Here is a 14,312-nt window from a genome sequence, read left to right on the forward strand (position 1 = left end):
CAAGTGGCCTCACATCAACAATCTCACAGCCACCAAACGCAAATCACTTCAGCTGCGTTTTGCAAAAAACAAACCTAACTCAGTCAACAAGAAGAACCAGTTACACTCCTTCACGTCAGGAGGACGTCCCAAGGTGCTGCACAGTCAGAGATTTGGACCCGTGCTGGGGGGTGGGATCAGGAGGGGTGGAGGGTAGGAGTAGGAGGGTGACCAAAGTGCGTTCGAAGAGGAGGGTCTTGAGAAGCGCCCGAAGGAGATGAAGGGAGGGCGCGAGGCGAAGGGACTGTGGGATGGAGTTCCAGAGGGTGGGGGCAGAGTGGCTGAAGGCCAGACCGACAATGGTGGGGCGGGGATGTGGAGCAACAACAACTTGCATTTATATTATGCCCCTCACGCAGGGTAGCGTCCCTGTGCACTTAACAGCGGAAGAGCCTGACACGCACGCACAAGGCCTGACACGCAGGCGCACAGCCTGACATGCGCACACACACAGCCTGAAACGCAGGCGCACAGTCTGACATGCGCACACACACAGCCTGACATGCGCACACACAGCCTGAAACGCAGGTTCACAGTCTGACACGCGCGCACACACACAGCCTGACACGCGCACACACACAGCCTGACATGCGCACACACAGCCTGACAAGCGCACACACAGCCTGACACGCGCACACACACAGCCTGACACGCGCACACACACACAGCCTGACACGCACACACACAGCCTGACACGCGCACACACAGCCTGACACGCGCACACACACAGCCTGACACACGCACACACACAGCCTGACACGCACACACACACAGCCTGACACACATACAGCCCTCACACACACACACACAACCTCTCACCCCTCAGCTTCATTAGTTTTGAGTTAAGTCCCGGCTCCCGGACAAATGGTTTTAACATGGTCACCCCCCCCACCACACACAGCCCACCCCCCACCACACACACAGCCCCCCCCCCCACCACACACAGCCCCCCCCCCCACCACACAGCCCCCCCCCCACCACACACAGCACCCCCCCCCACCCCACACAGCCCCCCCCACCACCACACACAGCCCCCCCCCACACACACAGCCCCCCCCCCCCACCACACACAGCCCACCCCACCACACACACAGCCCCCCCCCCACCACACACAGCCCCCCCCACCACACACACAGCCCCCCCCCCCACCACACACAGCACCCCCCCCAACACACACAGCCCCCCCCACCACCACACACAGCCCCCCCCACCACACACACAGCCCCCCCCCACCACCACACACAGCCCACCCCCCCCACCACACACACAGCCCCCCCCCACACACACAGCCCCCCCCCCACACACACAGCCCCCCCACCACCACACACAGCCCCCCCCCCACCACACACACAGCCCCCCCCCCACCACACACACAGCCCCCCCACCACCACACACAGCCCACCCCCCCACCACACACACAGCCCCCCCCCCACCACACACAGCCCCCCCACCACACACACAGCCCCCCCCCACACCACCCCACACCCCCCCCCCACCACCCCCCCACCCACCCCCCCCCCCCACACACAGCCCCCCCCACCAACACACAGCCCCCCCCCACACACACAGCCCCCCCCACCACACACACAGCCCCCCCCACCACACACACCCCCCCCCACCACACACAGCCCCCCCCACCACACACAGCCCCCCCCCACCACACAGCCCCCCCCCCACCACACCACCCCCCCCCCCACCACACACCCCCCCCCCACACACACACAGCCCCCCCCCCCCACACACACACAGCCCCCCCACACACACACACACACAGCCCCCCCACACACACAGCCCCCCCCACACACACACACAGCCCCCCCCACACACACACCACACACACAGCCCCCACCCCCAACACACACACACCACACACACAGCCCCCCCCCACACACAGCCCCCCCCCACACACACATACACACACACACAGGCCCCCCCACACACACACAGCCCCCCCCCACACACCACACACAGCCCCCCCCCACACACACCACAGCCTCCCCCCCCACACCACACACACAGCCCCCCCCCACACACAGCCCCCCCCCCACACACACAGCCCCCCCCACACACAGCCCCCCCCACAGCCCCCCCCCACCACACCCCCCCCCACACACAGCCCCCCCCCACACACAGCCCCCCCCCCACACAGCCCCCCCCACACACAGCCCCCCCCACACACAGCCCCCCCACACACAGCCCCCCCACACACACAGCCCCCCCCCACACACAGCCCCCCCACACACACACAGCCCCCCCCCACACACAGCCCCCCCCCACACACAGCCCCCCCCACACACAGCCCCCCCACACACCCCCACAGCCCCCCCCACACACAGCCCCCCCACACACAGCCCCCCCCCCCCCACACACAGCCCCCCTCCCACACACAACCCCCCCCCACACACAGCCCCTCCCACACACAGCCCCCCCCCACACACAGCCCCCCACACACACAGCAGCCCCCCCCACACACAGCCCCCTCCACACACAGCCCCCCCCCACACACAGCCCCCCACACACACAGCCCCCCCCCCACACACAGCCCCTCCACACACAGCCCCCCCCCCACACACAGCCCCCCACACACACACAGCCCCCCCACACACAGCCCCCCCCCCCCCACACACAGCCCCCTCCCACACACAGCCCCCCCACACACAAGCCCCCACACACACACAGCCCCCCCCCCCACACACAGCCCCCTCCCACACACAGCCCCCCCCCCACACACAGCCCCCCACACACACACAGCCCCCCCCACACAGCCCCCCTCCCACACACAGCCCCCCCCACACAGACAGCCCCCCTCCCACACACAGCCCCCCCACACACCCCCCCACACACACACCCCCCCCCCACCCCCCCCCCACACACCCCCCCCCACACCCCCCCCCCTCCCTCTCCCCGCGCGGCCCCGTTCCCGCCCCTGAAGCCGCTCCTCCCGATTAATCTGCAACTTCCTTCCGTTTCCCTCGACATCAAACAGAATAATACTGCTCCTCCTCTCCCCCCCACACCCCCCCCCCCCACACACCCCCTCTCCCCCCCACACCCCCACACCCCCCCACACCCCCCTCCCCCCACACCCCCACACCCCCCCCACACCCCCTCTCCCCCCCACACACCCCCTCCCCCCCACACCCCCCACACACCCCACACACACACCCCTCCCCCCACACACCCCTCTCCCCCCCACACCCCCCACACCCCCACACACACACACCCCTCCCCCCACACACACCCCTCCCCCCACACACCCCCTCTCCCCCCCCCCCCCCCCCACACACCCCTCCCCCCACACACCCCCTCTCCCCCCCACACACACCCCACACACCCCCTCCCTCCCCCACCCCCCACCCCCCCTCCCCCCCACACACCCCCACACACACCCCTCCCCCCACCCCCCACCCCACACACACACCCCCTCCCCCACACACACCCCTCCCCCCCACACACCCCCTCCCCCCCCCCTCCCCCCACACACACCCCTCCCCCACACACCCCTCTCCCCCCCACACCCCCCCCACACCCCCCCTCCCCCACACACACCCCTCCCCCCACACCCCCCACACACCCCCCTCCCCCACACCCCCCCTCCCCCCACCCCCCCCCCCCCCCCCCCACACCCCCCCTCCCCCCCCCCCCCACACACCCCCCTCCCCCCCCACCCCCCACACACCCCCCCCCCACACCCCCCTCTCCCCCCCACACCCCACACCCCCCACACACCCCCCCCCCCCACACCCCCCCTCCCCCACACCCCCCTCCCCCCCCACACCCCCCCCCCCCCTCCCCCACACCCCCTCCCCCCCCCACCCCCCCCACACCCCCCCTCCCCCACACACCCCCCCCCCCCCCACACCCCCCCACACACACCCCTCCCCCCCCACACCCCTCCCCCCCCACCCCCCCACACACCCCTCCCCCACACCCCTCTCCCCCCCCACACCCCACACCCCCCCACACCCCCCTCCCCCACACCCCCTCTCCCCCACACCCACACACACCACACACACACCACACACACTCCCCCCCCCCACACCCACACCCCCCCCCACACCCCCCCACACACCCCCTCTCCCCCCACACACCCCCCTCCCCCCCACAGCACCCCCCCCACACACACACCCCACACCCCCCTCTCCCCCCCCACACACACACCCCCCCCACACCCCCCCCCCCCCCACACCCCCCCCTCCCCCCCACACCCACACACCCACACACACACCCCCCCCACACACCCACACACCCCACACACCCCCCCCCCCCCCACACACACCCCCCCCCCCACACCCCACACCCCCCCCACACACACACCACACCCCCCCTCTCCCCCACACCCCACCCCCCCCACACCCCCCCCACACCCCACACCCCCCCACACACACACACCCCCTCCCCCCCCACACCCCACACCCCCCCACACACACCCCCCTCTCCCCCCCCCACACCCCACACCCCCCCTCCCCCCCACACACACACACCACACCCTCCCCTCTCCCCCACACACACACCCCCCTCTCCCCCCCCCCCACACACACCCCCACACCCTCCCCCCACCCCCACACCCTCCCCCCCACCCCCACACCCTCCCCCCACACATACAGCCCCCCCCCACACATACACACGCCCACACCCTCTCCCACACCCCGCCATACCCCCCCACCTAGCCCCCCCACATAGCCGCCCCTGCATAAAACCCCCCGCATAACCGCCCCCGCTATACACCCCCCCGCTCTACCCCCCCACTACAACCACCCCACTAAAGCTCCCCGCTATATGCGCCCGCTATACCCCCCTATACCAACCCCCTCCCCGCTATATGGCCACGCTATACCCCCCCCCCACTATATAACCCCCCCACTATATACCCCCCCTCTTTCCAAAGACAAAGCCCTCCCCGGGTCTGAGCCCCCGGATAGCTACGATGCCCTACCAGAGGCTACACTATGTGAAGGGCACAATACAAACATATGGTTAGTAGAAAAAGATTTATGGGGAGGGGGTAGACAGGATTCAAATCAAAACCCAGATTTCCAACTCCCCACGCCCCCCCCACACATACACACACACTGATTGTCAGTCCTGCAAGATGCTGCCCCGTGAAAGGCACTAAGTAAATACAACAACTTGCATTTACACAGCGCCGTCATCCAATGTAGTTTCCCAGAGCGCTTCACAGTAGAGGAGTCTGACAACGAGCCGGGGAGGGGGGAGGTGACTGTAAGCATAATCAAAAAGGAAGGTCTTTAGGCAGAATTTGAAGGTGGGGAGGGAGGGGGCAAGGCAGAGCGATTGAGGGAGAGAGTATTGGGGTGTAGTGGCTGAAGTTCTGATGGTGGAGCGGAAGGACAAGGGACAAACAGGGAGCCAGAGCCGGCAGAGTGGAGGCAGCGGGTGGTTGAGTTGGGGGTAAGGTCGGGAAGTGTGAGAGAGTGAAGGGATTTGAAAACGAGTGAGAGGATCTTGAAATCAATCCATTCAGTAATTGGGAGCCAGTGGAGCCTGGCGAGGACTGGGGGTGATGGGGAGACAGAGTTTTGTGGGGGTGAGTATCCGGGCGGCAGAGGTTTGAATTAATTGGATGTTGTGTGTGGTGGAGACCAGTGAGGAGGGCATTGGAATAGTCCAGCCGGGAAGTGACGAAGGAGTGGGCAAGGGTTTCAGCTGCATCGGTTGTGAGGTATGGACGGAGACGGGCAATATGGCGGAGGTCAGGGAATCACAAATGTGATCCTGGTCAGGGAACGGATGTGGGGTAGCAAGGAAAGCTTGCATTTGATATAGTGCCGTCTAGAAACATAGAAACAGGAGTAGGCCATTCAGTCCCTCAGCCTATTCCCCATTGTATAAGATTCTGTATCTGATCTGTACTTCAAATCCAATTACCCGCCTTTGCCCCATATCCCTTAATACCCTGACCTGACAAACATCTGCCCACCTCGGTCTTGAAGATGTGAATGGATCCATTTTAAAAATGTTAAAACCTCAATCAGATCACCCCCCAACCTTCTAAACTCAAGGGAATAGAAACCAAGTTTATGCAACCTGTCATCATAATTTAACCCTGGTATCATTCTGTGTGATTCTGCATTGCACCTCCTCTAGAGCCAATATATCCTTGCTGAGGTGCAGTGTCCAAAACCGAACAGTCTCCAAATGGGGTCTGACCGAGACTCTATATAGTTGAAGGATCATTTCCTCTCCTATGTAATCCAGCCCCCTTCAGATAAAGGCCAATATCCCATTAGCCTTTTTGATAACTTTTTATACCTGTGAGCTTGTTTTTAGTGATTTCTGTATGTGGACACCCAAATCCTCCATTCTTAGTTTCTCACATTTAGAAAATATTTTGTTTTGCTATTTTCGGATCCATAGTAGCTGACCCCACATTGAATTCCATCTGCCACAGTTTTGCCCACTTGCTTCATCTAAGTCCCTTTGTAACTTCCTGATCCCATCTACATGATTTACTGTGCCTTCTAACTTTGTTATCTGCAAATTTGGATATAAAACTCTCTATTCCTTCATCCAAGTCATTTATATACTAGATATTATATATATATTATATATATGTGGTGGAAAGCTGAGGCCCCAGTACAGACCCCTGGGGAACACCACCTGTCATGTCCCACTCTGTTTCCTGCCTCCCAACCAATTACTAAGCCATGTCGCAAGTTCCAATTCCATGAGCTTTTATTTTTGCTAATAACCTCTTGTGCTGAGTGAAGTTCTGTAGCTCTGCGATTAGAGCACTCGCCTTGCAAACAGGACACCTGGGTTCAATTCCAGGCAGAGGGCGAAACCTTGGGCAAGTTTTCTTACTCCACACAGAGCCTAATAATAATCCCTCCAAAACAAAACAATAATAAATTGGTCATTTTCAATCCACGACTGTTTGTGGGACATTGCTGTGCGCAATTGGCTGCCACGTTTCACCCACAAATATACAGTCAATTCACTTTACAGTCTATTCTGTAAAGCGCTTTGAGATGTCTAGAGGACATGAAAAGCGTTGTATCAAATCCAAGAATTATTATTATTATTGTGCGGAACCTTATCAAATTCCTTCTGGAAGTCCATGCAGACAACATCCATATACACTCTCGTATCCAGCATGTTAGTGATCTCCTCAAAAAATTAGATTAGATTTGTCAGACATGACATACCCTCCACAATCCATGCCTTGATTAGCTCATACTTGTCCAAGTGCTCAGTTACTCTGTCCCTGAAGAGAGATTCCAGTAACTTCCCCACAGCTGAGGTTAAGTTGACAGGTATGTAGTTACCTGGTTTCTCCCTCCCTCCCTTCTTAAATAATGGAGTGACGTTTACAATTCTCCAATCCAAAGGCACAATTCCCAAATACTGAGCTTTGGAAAATTATGACTTTTATCGCATCTGCAATTTCCTCCCCAGGTGCTATACAAATGGAATTTTGTGTTGTACTTGTTTTAATACTCTGGGGTGGAATCCATCAGGTCCTGGAGATTTGTCTATCTTTAGTCCCATTATTTTCTCCATTACCATTTTTATATTCATATTATATCCATTTCGTACTTCTCTTTGGCTTATTTTTAGGTTCCCTTTTACCGCTGGTATTTTGTCCTCTACTGAAAATAGAAGCAAAGTATTCATTCAACAAGCCTGCCATTTCCTTATTGTCCATATAGTCTCGCCTACAACAACAACTTGCACTTATATAGCACCGTCCACGCAGGGTAGCATCTCAGAGCGCTTAACATGGCAGAGCCGGAATCCGAGCCGGGGGGAGTGGGGAGGTGGCCATAAACACGGTCAAAGAGAAAGGTTTTTAAGCAGGTCTTGAAAAAGGGGAGAGAGGGGACAAGGCAGAGGGATTGAGGGAGAGCATTCCAGAGTTTTCGGGCATAGTGGCTGAAAGCGCAACCTCCGATGGTGGGGCGGAGGGTGTGATGGACGAGCAGGAGCCAGTGCCAGTCGAGCAGAGGCGCTAGGTGGTGGATTGGGGATTGAGGAGATCGGAGAGGGAAGGAGGTGCCAAAGAGTGAAGGGATTTGAACACAAGAGGATCTTGAAGTCAATCTATTCGGTGATGTGGAGCCAGTGGAGCCTGGGCCAGAGCTGGTGAGATGTGGGGACGGAGTTTGGTCGGGGTCAGTATGTGTTCAGCAGAGTCTGAATGAGCTGATCTTGTGAATGGTGGAGCTGGGGAGACCGGCGAGGAGTGTGTTGGAGTAATCCACGCGGGAGGTGACAACACATGCACAAGGGTTTCGGCTGCATTTGGGGTAAGGTACGGTCAGAGGCGGGCAATGTGGTGGAGGTGGAGGAAGTCAGTCCTGGTCTGGGACTGGATGTGGGGGAGGAAGGACAGTTGGGGGTCGAACCGGACGCCGAGATTGCGCACTGGTTCGGTGAGTCTGAGGGAGAGTCCAGGGAGGATGAGTTTAGATCCACAGAAGTGAAGACATTGACGGGAGCCAAGGAGTATGGCTTCCTTCTTGTCCATATTCAGCTGCAGGAACATTATCGATTCTAAATAAATAAAACCTACAATGCTCTTTAATGGGCCCACATTCCCCTTTACCACACTCGTTCTCTTAATATAAATATACAGTCAATTCACTTTACAGTCTATTCTGTGAAGAGCTTTGAGACGTCTAGAAGACGTGAAAAGCGCTATATCAAATGCAAGGATTATTATTATATTTATAAAAACTTTTACTGTTGCTCTTGATATCCCTTGCAAGTTTTTTTTCATATTCCGTTTGCACCTCTTATTATTTTCTTCGTTTCACTTTGTTGTTTTTTGTAGCTCTCCCAGTCCATTGGATTTCCACTTTTTCTTGCGTTATTGTAAGACTTTTCTTTTAGTTTGTTGCTGCCTTTTACCTCATTTGTCGACCATGGTTGTTGAACTCCACAAGTGGAACTTTTGTGTTTAGGGGTATGGACTGGTTTTGTATTGTACCAAATTCTTCTTTGAATACTTCCCACTGTATGACTGTGGGTTTACCCATTAACAGTTCAGCCCAGTTTACCAGTTAAATTATTTCTCATCCCTTCGAAGTTTACCTTGCTTAAATTTAAAATCTTGGCTTGTGACTCTCCTTCTCCCTCTCAAACCTTATATAGAGTTCAATCATATTATGGTCACTACTATTTGCAAGATGTTCCCTTACCATCAGATTGTTAACTAATTCTGGTTTGTTACTCATCATTTACGTCTCAAAGCGCTTCACAAAATATACTCTAAAGTGAATTGGCTGCATATTTTGTGGGTGAAACACAGCAGCCAATTGCGCACAGCAGCGTCCCACAGACAGTCGTGGATTGCGTGACCAAATTTGTTTTTGGAGGGATTATTATCCCCAGAAAACTGATCCGCCAATCGACTTACGACTGGGTTCCTGCTTACTGCTAAGTGAACAGAGGCGTGTGGAGTAAGGAAACTTGCTCAGGGTCCTGCCCAGGAATCAAACCCAAGCCCTCTCGCTTGCGGGACGAGTGCTCTAACCAATACACTATAGGACTCAGTACTGGGGCCCAGGCACTCATACATTTACCCAATCCTTTACCTTCCATTTGCTTTCGTTCCAAAGGCGTTTGACAAAGACCCCACTCTCACTCAGCTCCCGGATTGCTATGATGCGCTGCGAAACTCTACACTATGTGAAAAGCACTATATAAAAGCATGTTTAGTTGAGAAAGATTTATGGGGAGACAGGATTCCAATCAAAACCCAGATCTTCATTCCCCGCGCACCCCACCACAATATCAGCCCTCCAAGTTTAGATAGTTGAGGGGTGATTTGATTGAGTATTTAAGATGATAAAGGGATTTGATAGGGTAGATGCAGAGAAGCTATTTCCTCTGGTGGGGGAATAAAAAAGGGGCAAAGTCTTAAAATTAGAACCAGCCCATTTACGAGTGAAATCAGAAAGCATTTTTTCCACTCAAAGGATGGTAGAAATCTGGAATTATCTCCCCCAAAAGGCAGTGGATGCTGTGTGACACACACTGATCTGCAGCTCCCATTGGAAAGTTATTGTGTTTAATAGAAACTAGTGGAGGTGAATTGCGGTCTCGTCCCACACAATATTTCATTTAAATATAATATTTGCACTTGATATAGTGCTTTTCATGTCTTCAACACATCTCAAAGCGCTTCACAGAAAATAGTGTAAAGTGAATTGACTGTATATTTTGTGGGTGAAAGGCGGCAGCTAATTGCACACAGCAGCGTCCCACAAAGAGTCATGGATTGAGTGACCAAATTATTATTGTTATTTTTTTCTTGAAGGATTATCATCAGGCGTGTGGAGTAAGGAAACTTGCCCAAGGTTGCGCCCTGCTGGGAATCGAAACCAGGTCTCTTGCTTGGAAAGCAAGTGCTCTAACCACTGAGCTACAGGATATCATATCGTACTCAGCCAGGAGATTAAACTAAACATTTACACAGATGGCAAACTAGTGAGCAGATACCACCATTGTCTGAGTATTTTGTCTGAGGAAAGGGGAGGCGTTTTGCATGTCAGCATCGCAATCACTGGCCGAGTCCAAAGCAACATATCAAATAAACACCCTACTGGGGCCTAGCCTAAGATGTCATTCAGGAAAACCAATCGGTTGCATTTACATAAGAATATACGAATTAGGAGCAGGAGTAGGCCATTCGGCCCCTCGAGCCTGTGCTCCGCCATTCGATAAGATCATGGCTGATCTTCAGACCTAACTCTGATTACCTGCCCTCTCCCCATATCCCCTAAACCCTCTATTTTTAAAAAATCTATCAGTCTCAGCCTTGAAGATGTTCAAGGACTGACATCTACAGCCTTCTGGGGTAGTGAATTCCATAAGTTCACTACCCTCTGAGTGAAGAAATGTTTCCTCAACTCTGTTCTAAAAGGCTGACCCTTAATTTTCAGACTGTGACCCCTGGTTATAGATTCTCCTCCCGGGGAAACAGTCCCTCAGTGTCTACTTTATCAGCCCTTTAAGAATCTTATATGTTTCAATAAAATCTCCCCCAATTCTTCTGTACTCTAGAGAATACAGCCCCAGTTTATTCAGCCTATCCTCATAGGTCAGTCCCCTTATCCCAGGAACTAACCGAGTGAATCTACGCTGCACCCCCTCGATGGCAAGTATGTCCTTTTTTTAAATAAGACCAAAACTGCACACAATACTCCAGGTGGGGTCTCACCAAAGTCCTATACAGTTGCAGCAAGACTTCCCTACTCTTGTACTCTAAACCTTTTGCAATGAACGCTAACTGCCGTTCGCCTTCTTAGTTGCTGCTGCACCTGCAAACTAACTTTTTGAGACTGGTGTACAAGGACACCCAAATCCCTCTGAACACTAACACTATCTAATCTCTCCCCCTCTAGAAAATAATCTGTTTTTCTATTTTTGCTACCTAGTGAATAACTTCACACTTCCCCACATTAAATTCCATCTGCCACCTACTCGCCCACTCCCCTCGCCCATCTATATACCGTTGCAATCTTTTTGCATCATCCTCAGAGCTTACTCTCCCACCGAGTTTAGTGTCATCCGCGAATTTAGATACGTTACATTCAATGTCCTCGTCGAGATCATTGATGTAAATTGTAAATAGCTGAGGCCCAAGCACTGATCCTTGTGGCACTCCACTAGTCACATCCTGCCAATTCGAGAATGACCCGTTTATCCCTACTCTCTGTTTTCTACCCGTTAGCCACTCTTCAATCCATGCTAATATGTTCCCATTAATCCCGTGGGCCTTAACCTTGTGCAATAGCCTTTTGTGTGGCACTTTGTCAAATGCCTTTTAAAATCTAAGTATACTACATCTACTGGTTCCCCCCTATCTAACCTGCAGATACATCTTCAAAAAACTCTAAAAGATTAGTTAAGCATGACTTCCCTTTTGTAAAGCCATGTTGACTCTGCCTAATCTTGTTATGGTCTTCCAGGAATCCCATAACGACATCCTTAATTAAGGACTCAAGAATTTTCCCTACCACTGAAGTCAGACTAACTGGTCTATAGTTCCCCATCTTTTCTCTCCCACCCTTCTTAAATAGTGGTGTCACGTTTGCAATCTTCCAATCAATGGGAACTGTTCCAGAATCCAGAGAATTTTGGAAGATCAAAGACAAGCCATCCACTATCTCAGTAGCCTCTTCTTTTAAAACCCTAGGATGTAGGCCATCATGTCCAGGAGATTTATCAGTTTTAAGACCTGATAATTTACCTAAAACCATTTCTTTATTAATATTAATTCCTCCAAGTTGCTCGCTAACATTGTCTTCTTGGTTCCCCTCTATTCTTGGTAGGTTTTCAGTGTCTTCTAAGGTGAAGACAGTAGCAAAGTACTTGTTTAATGACTCTGCCATGTCTTTGTCCCCTACTATAATTCCCCCGTCTCTGCCTCTAACAGACCCACATTTACCTTTAACAGCCTCTTCCTCTTTATATATTTATAAAAACTCTTGCAGTCTGTCTTTATGTTCTTCGCTAATTTGCCCTCATATTCCATTTTCTCCCTCTTAATTTTTTTTGGTTCTCCTTTGTTGATCCCTAAAGTTCTCCCAATCCTCGGGTTTACTACTCATCTTAGCTGTTTTATAGGCTTCTTCCTTTAACTTTATACTGTCCCTAACTGCTCTAGTTAGCCGCGGTTGGGCCACCTTTCCCGTGGCATTCTTATTCCTCAAAGGAATATGTGCTCGCTGGGAATTTTGCACTATCTCCTTAAACGTCTGCCATTGCTGGTCTACTGTCAAATCCTTAAGTCTAATTTCCCAGTTTATTTTGGCTAAATCCTCTCTCATACCAGCAAAATTGGCTCTACTTAAATTTAAAACCTTTGCTTCGGACTTAACTATTTCTCTCTCTAACTTAATACTAAATTCCATCATATTATGATCACTTTGCCCTAGAGGAGCCTTAATTACCAATAACAACTTGCATTTACATAGTGCCCTTCACACCAGGCGAGCGTCCCAGAGTGCCAATAGCCTTGAGATTGCTGTTCCCAGACTGACACCAGCACGGCTGAGTGCGCAATGTCAGACACTGGTTGCTGCCGCTTAATTCCAGGTTTTCTCCACATTCTTAGTTCACAGGAAATATTCTCTTGTATTTAACTCTCATATCATTTTCTCAATGAGCAACTGGCTGAAGGCACTGGGACATGAACCCACACAGAGCAGAGCTGGGGTCTATTCCCAGTCTGTGCTGGGTTAGTACATCTCATCTACAATCTGCTTCAGTGCCCACTCCTGACCTGTGGGCCCTGCTGGAACCTGTATGCTCATTGGGAGAGGAACAGGCTCTTCACAAGAGATTCAGATGAAGGCCCTTCAGCTTATTTGATCCTTGGCTGGGTGGAGGGCAGATTTACCAAAATGGTACCAGGGATGAGGGACTTTACTTATGTGGAGAGAAGCTGGGATTGTTCTCCTAAGAGCAGAGAAGGTTAAGATTTAATAGCAGTGTTCAAAATTATGTGGATTTTGATACAGTAGATCAGGAGAAACCATTTCCCCTGGTGGGTGGGTCAGTAATCAGGTTACATAGATTTAAGATAATTGGAAAAAGAACCAGAGGGGAGATGTGAATTTTTTTAAAAACAGATATCTGTTATGGTCTGGAATGTACTGCCTGAAAGGGTGGTGGGAGCAGATTGAATAACAACTTTCTAAAGGGAATTAGATAAGTACTTGAAAAATAAAAATTTGCTGCGATATGGGGAAAGAGCAGGGGAATGGGACTGATTGGGTAGCTCTTCCAAAGAGTCAGCACAGGCACAATGGGTCGAATGGCCTCCTTCTGTGTTGTAATATTCTATTATCCTTCCACTAAACAACTTGCATTTATATATCACACCTTTCACACAGGTTAGTGTCTTGGAACAATAGCAGGTTTAATAATGGATGGGTGGGATCTGTAATTCACTGATAGTTCCAGAGGCAAAGTTCACAAATACATTTCTTACAATGAGATAGCACTGAAAAAAGCATATTAAAAGATGTAGGGAACAAGTAGGCAAGGGTGATATCACTTGAACTGAACTGGGTTCATGTCTAAATTCGTCTCAGGATTGGGATGATGCTAGCAGAGAGAGGATTCAATGCGTGGCCCTATTTCCATGAGGTGGTGATGTTGGGCTTCTCTTTAAACAGCTGCAGTCCTTGTAGCAGTGGTGATCGTTAGGGAGCTCCAAAATGTTTGATTCAGCAATGGTGATGTGTTTGTCATGTAGGGGAAAGCACCAGTGAACAACCAGTTCTATCACATTACTG

At 53.0% G+C, this 14,312-nt stretch overlaps 1 protein-coding gene and 1 non-coding gene across 2 annotated transcripts in view; both read right to left on the reverse strand.

The window, feature by feature from the left end:
* Nucleotides 1-14,312, reverse strand: part of LOC103171851 (copine-3) — a 42,549-nt gene that overhangs the window by 11,593 nt on the left and 16,644 nt on the right. The gene's annotated exons all lie outside the window — the stretch shown is intronic.
* On the reverse strand, nucleotides 10,366-10,439 carry trnag-ucc. Its single transcript has one exon. It is a non-coding gene; the product is annotated as a tRNA-Gly (tRNA).

The sequence above is a fragment of the Callorhinchus milii genome, unplaced genomic scaffold (assembly GCF_018977255.1).
Source record: "Callorhinchus milii isolate IMCB2004 unplaced genomic scaffold, IMCB_Cmil_1.0 Scaffold18, whole genome shotgun sequence".
Taxonomy (NCBI): Eukaryota; Metazoa; Chordata; class Chondrichthyes; order Chimaeriformes; family Callorhinchidae; genus Callorhinchus; species Callorhinchus milii.